General features: G+C 37.4%; 1 long non-coding RNA gene across 1 annotated transcript; it reads right to left on the bottom strand.

The window, feature by feature from the left end:
- Window positions 1–3,811: 3,811 nt before the first annotated feature.
- LOC147339432 (uncharacterized) lies at window positions 3,812–12,053 on the bottom strand. Its single transcript, XR_015129305.1, has 5 exons — window positions 11,703–12,053; window positions 10,092–10,123; window positions 8,940–8,966; window positions 6,676–6,706; window positions 3,812–5,134 (listed from the first exon to the last, which is right to left on the bottom strand). It is a non-coding gene; the product is annotated as an uncharacterized LOC147339432 (long non-coding RNA).
- Window positions 12,054–12,345: the final 292 nt, after the last annotated feature.

Here is a 12,345-nt window from a genome sequence, read left to right as displayed (position 1 = left end):
CTTCTACCTTTTCTCGAATCCACAGCAACATGTGTATATGTGGACTACCTCTGTGCTGGAACTCAACTCTGTAAAAGTAATCAATGATCTCACCAAGGGGCTGTGCAGGAGAAAAAAGCAAATCTCTGAACAAAGCCTCAACACGTTTATCAAACATTCGCATGGTGGTTACTGGATTTGATCTTAGAATTTCACACTTTTCTGACCAGTCCAGGGCTTCAAAATCAACCTCTTCACCTTGCTGTCTCTTTATTGCTTGAATCACTTCAGGCCATCTCATCTCAGCAGCAGAGAAAGTGACAAAGAACTGAGGTGTTCCTATTTGGCGAACCATGCTGAATAGATCTCTGGTAGTTTTCTGCCAGTAAGCTGGAGTTCCTCTGAGTGGCTGCATAAATCTGATTGCATCTTTATTTCTTACCAGCTTCTCTACTTCTGTCTTACTTTGTAACATTCCTGATGTGATTTTGCGTCCATCTTTCGTCATAGTTTTACCTTTCCTTAGCTGTATTGTCATGCTGGAATTAGCCAAGTGTATTTCAGTGACAAACTGTGAGAAAAACAGGTAATTTGTGTCTTTAGCAAATCTTGCATCAATGTTGAAAAGCCTTGACTTGAAGTATGCACTCGGTGTGAGCTTGAGACGTCTCATTTCATCCAGTGTATTCTGACCAGTAGGAAACTGCACAGGAAATGCCATGGCTTCCAAATGAGGAGTTCTGAAGAAGCTGACAGGATTGTTTCTTTCTGCAGGAGCCACACAATATGTGTTATCACTGAAACAGAGAATCTCTTCTGAAATGTCAACAGGCTGCAGACAACTTTCTAGAGCAAAACCTCCATTGTTCAAATCACTTTCTGGTTCATCTGGATTTTGTTCCTCTGGTTGTTCATCACAAGATTGCATATTAATATCTTGGTCACTTTGAGACTCACTTTCACACAAAAGGGCATCTTTTTCATAGTTGTCAATTTCCATTAAATCTGCTTCATTATAATCATCACTTGCCATGCTGGCTTCATCACTGCTGTCATCATCAGGTAACGTTGGATCACAAAGCAATGCATCATCTCTGATAACAATATCTGTGTACTGTGGATGAATTTGTTTCAGTTTACGCAGAGCTTGAATGAGTTTAGACCAGGTGACAGTCTGGAACAGCTGATGGCCTTTGTAGCACAGTCGTCTTTTCAATTTCACCCTCATGATCTGTGATTGGCTTCTGATCCTCGGTAAAGAGTCAACTGTTTGTTGGACTTCAGATGGTACACACACCACATTACCACGTATGAGTCTCTGTCTCCCCTTTGGAAGAGGAATAATCTTAGCAAATGGTATGCATTTGGCAATCAGATGTCTCTCCAGAATGTTGAGATCACAAAGTTCAGCTGGAATATCCTGCAGTTCTAAACCATTAACAGCAGCAAGCCTGGGCATGCATCCACTTTTGAGGGAACTGTGACACGTGTGACAGATATACTCTTTTTTTCTCTCAACAGGAAAGCTGCAGTGATCATGACATGCTTCATCACACACATGAACATATTTACCAGTTAGACACTGATGAGCTACAGTCTGGTGTTTTGAGTAATTTTGTCTTTTGCAGATTTTCACCTGATTAGGAAAAGAAGCTTTTAGACAAACAGTACAAACATAAGATGGTGCTGACTTAATGTTTGATCTGAAACGAGATATGGCCTCATTCATTAAAGTGTTCTCTGGATGACTCTGTAAACTCTCAGCTGGTCGATGCATCTGGCGATATTTCCGTTTTATATTCATTGCACATCTGATATTATGCATCTGTCTGAAAGAAAAACCGTTCCAATATTTTACTCTCATTCGTTCTCTCATATTGTCCTTGTGTTGTTGCTGAAATTGTTTCTCTTCTCCATACCGCTTAGTCATGTAAAATCGTTTTTTCTTTTTAAATTCTTCGCTTTCTTTATATAGGTTATATACATATGACCTCATGTAAGCTTTATGTTTTTCTCTGAATCCAGCACAAGTTCTGTATATTCTTCTTATACGTTCCTTCTGCTTATCTCTGAATATGGGAGACTCTCTATATGTTCTTGTTACACGTTCCTTCTGCTTTTCTCTGAATATGGGAGACTCTCTATATGTTCTTGTTACACGTTCCTTCTGCTTATCTCTGAATATGGAAGACTCTCTATATTTTCTTGTTATACGTTCCTTCTGCTTATCTCTGAATAGGGGATTGTCTTTATATGTCCTTATGACACGTTCTCTTTTTCTATCTCTAATTTCAGCACTTTCTCTATACATCTTTCTCAAATGTTCTTTCTTTTTCTCCTTATAGGTAGCATTTAATTTATACAGTTCATTTCTGTACAGAATCCTTTTCTGTCTGTGATCAGGATCATCAGACTTCCGAGCTGAGTTTTTTTTCTTTGCCTTGAAGCTTTCATCAAACCTGTACATCTGCCTTTCTTTCGTCTTCTGATTTTCCTTTCTCTGTGGTAGCTTTTGTTGGGTCAATAATCTTCTCCTCATTTTTTGCCTTTCATGTTTACTATATTTCAGCAGTTTATCTGAGAGTCCCTCTGTTATCTTAGTTGAACTGGAGGCACTGTTTGAATCATTCTGAGGAATAGAATCTGGTGTTACCTGAGTTTCTCTCACAGAGGATGCAGAGGTTTCCTTTTCAAAATAATCAGAAGGATGATGGTTTTTTCTGGGAGCAGCTGTCTCATTTGAAGAATCAACTCTGGATGACATTACTTCACTGGTTAAATCTTTGGTCACAGGTTTCCGTGTCTGCTCAGTGTATATTTCAGAGTTTAATTCATGAACACGTTCATTTAAAGCTGGTGCTGGTGCACTTGTAGCTGTTTGTCTGTATTCGGTGGTTTGATTAGCATCTCTTTGGTCAGCAGCGTTTTCACTGTGAAACTCGATGGGCTGTAGCTCATAAGTGCAGCTTGGTGCGATGCTGAACATTCTGTACAAACGTTTGATCCTGTCAATCATGTCATTAAGACGTGTGAATTTCAACATAACTGCAGTTCCACCACTTACACTTAGCGACAATGGCATACCAGTAGACTTACGTGGGTGAGGGTCAAAATATGCATATTCACCTGAATTCAGCCTGCTAACAGCGATGACTGTTCCTCCCATGACTAGCAAAGCATAGCGAACGTCTGAAGCCAAACACTGTAGTCCCTGTTCAAGGCTCGGAAAGTGATCTGTACCATCAAATGTGCCGTAATGAGCAAACTGAGACATGTCGACTTGATACTCGTGTCTGCGGCTGGTAACAACTGAGGGAAGTTCATCGCAGGCTAGAAACACGCTGTTCACAAACCTCAGTCTGGCATCTGAATAGACAGCATGGCCTTTGTCCAACACACGGTTTAGATCTGCTCTGGTAATAAATTCATCCTCATGTAAGAATGACAGGAAAACCAAGCTGTTAGCCATGCATTGCTGATTCCGGTACTTTCCATACCTAGGAGCGGCCTGGCTTCGGGAAGCACAGACGCTACTCACTCGTGGACTTTCACTGTTTGTAACCTGTACATGAGACTGTCCTGGAGCTTGTCCATCATGCTGTTTGTGTACAGTTAGCTGGGGTTCAGTCTGGATTAGCTGCATAACTTCAGGCTCTGGGACAGACACTGAGGGAACACTTCTCTTTACCACATCTGCATAAGATACTTTGGCTGTCTCTCCATCATGCTGTGTTTGTACAGTTAGCTGGGGTTCAGTCTGGATTACCTGCATAACTTCAGGCTCTGGGACAGACACTGAGGGAACACCTTTCTTTACCACATCTGCATAAGACACTGTGGCTGTCTGAACACTGCTCTGCACTTCTGTGCTGGGAAAAGCTGAAACACACACCTTTACCTGCTCACTGCTCTGAGAAACATTCACCTGTTCTTTCTGCTTTTGCCATCTAAGCTTTAGGGACTTTGACCTTTGACCTTTTCTTGGCATTTTGCTGAAGTACAATCTGGAGCTTATATGTGGTTATACACAAATATAAACAAAACTGAACCTTGAAACACAGAAAAACGTACAACTCCTCAAGTTACTGTTAAATCTGAGAAATGTACTATTATACTGTAAAATGTTTTTATGAATATATGAATAGATGTTAAAAAGCTGATTTGTACTCCAAATTCAAAATAAAGGAAATTCAAAGTTCTCTGGAAACAATTTGGTCCGTTTTATTGTAGCTCTTAGAAACTGTATAATTTTACTTATATTTTTTTTAACCAGACTGGTAAATAATTACAACTTCTATAAAATGATATGCAGAATAAATCTCAACAATCAACAGGCTATAATAAAAGTCTTAGCTCTTAGGGGAGTTTATGTAAATCTTTCAGATATCTAAAATTGAAATCAAATATATGGAGCTGTGGTGGTGTGGTGATAAGATGACAGGTGATGAGGATTCTTCAGCTGGATTTTCTGCAGCAGTCAGGAAACAGGAAGTCTGGGTCCTCAGGCACTTCTCGATGACAATACTAACTGAATACTTACACTGAGTGACAAAATGGGTTTGTCCTTAAATAATAGTACTATAAACTTGCAGTCAAATGTTATAGCCAATGAAACAGACTAACAGACTGGATCTAATTTATTATTTATCTGAATGTATGTATTACAAAATAACCAGATTATCTTATTACAAGTAAACTTATAAAGAGGTGATATTTTATACAATTGATCAAAGTAAGCCAAACTAGAAGTGTTAATTCCAAAGTGTAATGCAAAATTAAAATGACAAATGTAGGGCTGTGTAAGTAGTTTCTACTATAAGTTCCACTGTACTGTAATTCTACTACTGTATATTCAACTTGTAATTTCCAGCAAAATGACTGAATGTGAGAGAGCTTAATGACAGGAAAGAAAGAGCAGTGAGAGCAGAGATCTCTCAGAATTCTGTAACAGATAGATCAAGTTCTGGTAACTTGGATTTCTGAAAATTGGATTCTGAAAGGATTCTCAAAACTTGGATTCTCAAATTAGATAGAGCAGTAGAGATAGAGGGATACAAGATGGAATGGCTTTCAAATTAGATAGAGTTGGGAGAGTGATAGGATAGACAGAATTGCTTATAATGATAGAGAGAGAGGATCTTCTGCAGCAGGTCACCTGTAAGACACAAAAGGCATGGAATTAGTCATATTTCCAACATGCTTGGATTTACCATATTCTTCAGACTATATGGCACACCTAAAACCCTGTCATTTTCTCAAAAACATACAATGTGCCTAGTGTATCGATTCTGGTTATGCTTACTGACCTAGAACGGGATTTCTGTGGTACACAGCGCTCAAAATTCTGTCAAATATTTTAGTAATACTTTGGTAAGCTACAAAGCTGCGCTGCTTGATGTATTGTCAGAGCATTATGGCTACCATAGTCAGGACCCTCGTAGAGTAATTTGTACGGTGCTTCAACATAACATTATGGTGTGTGTACAAGGACCTGGCACGTGCTAAGAGACATGCTTATGAAGCAGATTTCAACCTGATCAACCCATGAAGAGTTTGATGGATTTGTAGATGAGGAATGAACTGAAAAAGTGAGTGTATTGGTCTGTATTTTATGTGTTACAACTGAACAGTGTTGAGAGTTGTTGTGAATGACTTGAATAAAGTTTGACTTATCTGACTGTTTGTTTGGCTTAATCTGCCTTAAAAACAGAATTGTTTATTGACGTTATGCCTTATAATTTCAAAAATACAGTACATGTAGGGCTTTAAATACTAAAGACTTCTACAGTAAATTATTGGAGTGAACAGAATGACAATGTTTAACAAATGATGGTGGAACTGTTATAAGGACATTTTTACGTTCTATTAAAACAATAAACTAAGTCTATAAACTCAAACCAAGACGTGCTGCTACAGTAACTTACTGTAAATATTATATGGTCCAAATAAACCCGCACACTGAGGTTACAGCAGAGTTTCAGGCCTCCTGCTTTAAATACTTTATATCCATTAAACTCAAAATTATTTATTGACTGGCCAAAAAGAACACAAACCTTCTCACATTTGCCTAAAAACATCTTGATGATCAGCAAGAGCTGTGAAATGATTTCAAAACACTATTTTGGACCTTAATTAAGACAATTGAAATTCAAACAGCAGTCGCTTTCTAAAATATCGGATTTGTGCCGTTCACACTGTCATACCATGATACCATCACTGATACCAACATGACAAAAAAATCTGATTTGATGCGCTTTCGCCTGCAGTGTGAACTGCACTCAGGCCAGTCACTCAGGAAAAATACTTCTAGCGTTTTGACTTCATGCTAATTCATAAGTGGAATGAGAGAGACAATAAAAATCGATAGCTGTGGTGCTCTTAAGTGTTTAAGGTACCACCTATACTCACACTTAAATCCACAAACATAAGGAGAAATCAAACAACTGCATAAAGATGTCTCTGACATTTAACTATGTTTGGACTTGATAAGCCATCAAAAATTAAAATCAGACATTAATGGGCTATTAAACTTCATTGACATTTTCTGGGGCAGTCAGTGGTCCTGTGTGGGGGCTTTGCTGCTACAGATTCTAAATCCTGACTATTTGTCTTTGCCCATGAGTGAATGGCAAGATAACACAAATAGCCAAACTACTGTAAGTAAATTACTAAACATTACCATTACTGTCTACTTACCAGCAAAGGCAAAGCCAAAGAGCTGTTCACTCTGTGTAACAAAAGACAAAGAACAAAAATACAGGCTCAGACAACTCCAATCAGCATTAGACAGCAACAACTCTCCTCTGTTTTCTTTTTCCGCACCCTAATAAAGATGATCATCTTCATAAAAGGTAATATGTAGTTTTATCCATTTGCAATAAGCCACACAAGTTTCTGAGTCATGTAATGCTCCAAAATTTAGGTTCAGTTACATAAGAGAGTAGAGATCGTAACCAATGATTTGCTTCACCTACTACTACACACTTTATCAAATGGTGATGTCACAATTTAAAAGTAGGCAACAATCACAAATGATAGCTTGTATGGAATGTTTGTAGGCTTTGACATTTGAGGTGGCCTGCATTCAAATTCTATTAACACAATTAAAAAAAAAAACACACTATAAACTTACACCAAGACGTGCTGCTACAGTAACTTACTGTAAATATTATATGGTCCAACAAAACCAACACACTGAGGTTAGAGCAGACAGTTTCAAGCCACTCTGTATGTATTTTGGCAAAATGAGAAATTTGGAGACAGCTAGTTTCTACACAGCAGTTTCTACATATTTCAGTCACATTTGGGGCATGTTTGATACACAGCAATAAGCACTACACTAAATCTATGATAAACTTATCATAGCTGATATTAAGGCCTAATTAGCAAAATTTAGTATGATGGTAATTTCTTTGTAGATCATTTCATGATAAAAAGAACAGAAGTGAGTGCTGTATCTGAGCTGTTGCATGTAAGATCTTTGCTGGACATTCCCACATTTCTTAAACAAACAAACATGACTTTCAGACAGTTCATCTTTTGTAAATTAAGCCAGGATTATTTTCAAAAAAACAGCCTTGATAAAAATATCAGGCCACTATAAAATGTCTTATGTTTATGTTTTCATCCCACCTATACTTTGCAAGTCATTATGACAAATTACAAAAAGCAGTTTCTAGGCAGTGATTTAAGGGAAGAAGCTTTTGAAATCCACAATGCCCTACCACCAGTGGTCTCAAACTCTGGTCCTTAAGGCCTGGTGTCCAGAAACTTTTCTATGTGTCCCTGTTGCAACACACCTGAATAACATTAGTAGGTCATTAGCAAAACTCTACAGAACCTGACTGCATGCTGAGGTGGTAATTCAGCCATTTGATTCATGTTATAGCAGCTCATGAGTGAATGAACATGATGCAATGAAAGTACTTTTAGAAGTACATTTTTCCAAACACTTAATTACTTAAATTTGAGTAGTCTTAGGGGATGCCACTTCAGCACACAGTCAAATTCTATACTCTCACTAATGACCTACAAATGTTATTCAGGTGTTTTGTAACAGGGACACGTGGAAAAGCTTCAGGACACCGGCCCTTGAAGAGTGGAGTTTGAGACCCCTGCCCTATGTGAATATTTAATCGTCCCTAAACTGCCAGTCGTGAGCTGCTCTAATGTGAAACAAACACATATAGTTCTGTAAAAGTTTACAAATAGATTTCTAAGGATTTGGAGACCCCAGAAAACAAAAACCCTCCCAGATATTGTAGCTGAACAGGCAAAAACAAGTTGCCTAATAATATCTCGATGATAACCAACAGCTGTGCTGACGAACTGCACTAAACTGAATCATCTATAGTGAGAGAAAAATACCAGCATTAAAGTCAAACATGGTGCTGTTACTGTGATGTCCCAGAGTTCCTTTACTACTTCAGGACCATCAACTCATCAGGTCCTGGGCTTAAGTTTAATCACACTTAGGATCTGAAGCACACAAGCAAGTCCAATTGAATGAATGAAACAAAACACTTGGTATAAACTAATCAGTCTGGACTTTAATGAAATTAAGATACGTGGTATGACTTGAAAACCCTATATTGGGCCTTAATTACGACTTTTTTCTTTTCTTGCCTGCCCTGTTTGGATCTAATTAAGACAATTCTGAAATTGTAGTGGACCAAAATCAACCAGTGATGTAAACCAGTCATTACCAGTTACTGTAAATGCTTGATGGTAATTGTTGCTATCAGGGCATCCACAGCTGGGTATTAGAGACCAACATGTTTTTACATTAGACCAGGTTGTTCTGGTTCAAAAATGAAATCATCACTTTAAAACTGCTTTTTGTATTTATCCAGGTCATCCTTGTTAGATGATTTGAAACGTGAAAAAAGCATAAACAAAATAAATCTGCAAAGAAGAAAGACCTTTCTCAGCACTGTACTGCAGACAAAACCTATACTTACCAGACTTGCGACGATCAGATCAGTATCCTAGAGAAAGGAAACAACACATCAGATCACTGTTTAATGACTTACACTGTTGAACCTCTTCGCACACAATCCAATTTACTGTGACATGAAATAACTAGTAAAATCCTCAATTTCTTCAAGCCTTTATGAACTCACTGTAGTCTGAAGAGGACAAACTTCAGTTACAGAGTCTCACATGGTGATAACATGTGTAATAAAGGCATGCATACTACAGAAGTGCAAAGAAGAGGCACCAATATTTGTTGGTACAGATTATGGCTTTTTAGCTCCATCATTTTCTATCACAAGTCAGTGCTTAATAAAGTGTGGAAAAACCACAACTGTTAGAATCAACGGAAAACCTCATCAGGTTTTAGTTCTGATCTGAATATGTAAATCCTAAAATACATGTAAATTTTGACATGTCATAGTAACAACAGTGGCACACCATTTTTGCAATTACAAAAATTATAATAAAGAGTCCTTCCATTGTACCTGTTGGCAGGAATCTTTTTGTATTTTGCAATATTTCCCTTTTGTATAAAATTTTCAAACACATTGTATCGAGCAAATTATTAAGAAACTAATTTAAACTTAGTGTACATAAATTACACACAGGCTTTAACATACACAACATTGCCTACTCACAACTCTGGTTCTCTTAGTCTTTTATTATTGCTTAAATGTTTAAATGCTTTTTTGTATTTATTCATATCATCCCTGTTAGATGATTTGAAACATGTGACAAAAAAGCATGAACAAAATAAATCTGCAAGGAAGAAAGACTTTTCCCAGCACTGTACCTCAGACAAAATGAACTCACTTTAGTCTAAAGAGGGCAAAATTTAATTGCAGAGTCTCAAATGGCCTTAACATGTGTAATAAAAACAATAATTACTACAGAAACGCTTTGATAAGCCTTTAAAATTAAAATTAGACATAAATGGCCTATTAAACTTCAGGGACATTTTTAGGGACACTCACAGGTCTAGTGGGGAGGCTTACTGCTTATAAAACCTAAATGTGTTTTTGCCCATGAGCAAATGGCAAGATATCACAAAAAGCCAAACTATTGTATGTAAATTGCTAAACATGTTACACAATCCCAGTTTCATATTGCTTCAGTTACAATCACTGTTTACTTACCAGCAAAGGCAAAACCAAGCTTCTATTTCACTCTGTGTAACAAAAGACAAAGAGCAAAAATACAGGATCAGAAAACTCAAATTAGCATCAATACTGCATCACTCTCTGTTGTCAAAAAGATTCACTAAACTTCTTTGTTTACTACAGCTGGAATACAAACAACAACTCTCCTCTGTTTTCTTTGGTCTACCTCTCAGTTAAGATTGCAAAACACTCATACATGAAAAACTGCACGATATATTTTTAAGGCTTTAATATTTGAGGTGGTCTGCATTCAAATTCTACTTCCTAAAATATTATTAACTGCACATAGTATCATAGTAAATATACTGTATTTTTAAAATAAATATCTATGTACCATACTAATAATAATATACTGCCATATTTTATTTATGTGAAGGTGGGCTGTTGTTTGTTTCATTAATTTTCCACAAAGTGAGAATTTAAACTGTGCAGCAGATTTAGGTTGGCACAAACAAGCCTTTGTTAAACAGTTCTTAAAAATTAAAGTCTACATATTAGGAGTTCTTATTATTCTTGGGCTATGTCCACACGTACACAGGTACTTTTGAAAATGGAGATTTTTCTATGCGTTTGCGGTCACTGAAAACGGAGATTTCTAAAAACGCTTGCCAGGATATCTTTTGAAAACTCCATTTTTGCATTTATGTGTGGACATGGAAACGGAGAAAACGCAGCGCCTTTTTTGACGTCACACTGTGCGCCACGTTATTGTTTCGGTGAAATGCATTTCTACAATACTGTTACTGTTAATTGTTCTCTCTGCAGTGTTTAAATGCTTACACACACAGTTACTGTCCCTCCACACATATGACTCGGTTCTGCTTCTATGCCCCATCTTTGTTTGCCATTTCCCACCGAGGTTTCTAGACTTCTGATTGGCCAACATTTCTACACGGTTAAGAATATAGCGCCACCTGCTGCTTTGGCATGTTCCTAGCAGTGTTCTCCTTCATTTCTGCATTTATGTGTGGACGGGATCGTTTTTTAAAACGGAAACGGAAAATCTCCGTTTTCAAAAATACCGGTGTATGTGGGGACATAGCCTATGATTAATCCTCAGTTCCCCCCCCCCCCCCCTCCTTTGTCTTAATTAACCCACAAGACCTGCACACACGCGACTCTTTTTCTCCCGTGTTCGGTCAGAGGCGGTAAAATGGCTCCTTTGATCTTGCCGACAGCTGACACTGAATCTAAGATGGCGGTTGGTTAAAAACTTTACAGCATAAAGAATGAGGCTGTTTTAACCAACTGATTTGTGAAGAGAACTAACTGCACCTTATGTAACAGACTGACAAACACACCAAATGTAATTAATAAAACAACACGATAACCGTGGTTCACAGTCAAATTTTCATTTCACACTGGGCTCAAAGGAGCGCTAGGCATTAGCATCGGGTTGTTAGCTCATCACACTCCTTTTACATACAAAAATGACAAAGTTTCACTAGGAAAAATCAACCACTGTGTTACTCTAATATGAGTTATACCTCGGTTGGCTTTATAAATCACTAAAAGAACTCGTTAAATTGCACAAACAGAGTATAAACATTTAGGAGAAAAGAAGAGAAGCAGAGCAGCGGCACTCACCCAGAGCGGACTCAACGAAGTGTGCGGAAAAGCGGATGTCCGGCAGTCAGGTAAAAGATGAGGCGTTCACAGTAGTAGGAAATTCCAGTATTACACACAATGGGCATTGTAAACATCAAAAATGTAGGTGATTTTAAATATTCTATACAATATTTATTTGCTAAAGAAAATACTCGCAGAACTTTAATTCTATAAGTTGAATAAATATTATTAGAAGGCTCTACTCCTGAACACCAACACCAAAGAGCTGAGTTCACCAGACCTGAAAAAAAAAACCCAACCAGTCCAGGACAGTCAGTCTGCAAAGATGTTTTAAAGACAAAAAAAAAGTATATATATATATATATATATATATATATATATATATATATATATATTAGGGCTGAACGATTATGGAAAATAATCTAATTGCGATTTTTTGCCCCAATATTGCGATTGCGATGCGATATGCGATTATTTTTTAAGGTCTTTGTCTTCTGTATTATTAAACAAAGACAAGCAATACATCATATAGTATGGCCAATACTATATTACATTAATTTTAAACTGTTCTTTCCTGGAAGACAGACCTCTGTTATGATGACATGAGGTGATGCATGAATTGATGACTGACATTTTTATTTAACTTCTTCAATCACAACAG

This window comes from Aulonocara sp. 'chitande type north' Nkhata Bay, linkage group LG1, assembly GCF_057382095.1.
Source record: "Aulonocara sp. 'chitande type north' Nkhata Bay isolate Kocher_YH1m ecotype deep benthic linkage group LG1, A_spYH_male_GT1.1, whole genome shotgun sequence".
Lineage (NCBI taxonomy): Eukaryota > Metazoa > Chordata > Actinopteri > Cichliformes > Cichlidae > Aulonocara > Aulonocara sp. 'chitande type north' Nkhata Bay.
Note: the sequence above shows the minus strand (reverse complement) of the source record. Positions and strands in the feature narration are given on the sequence as shown.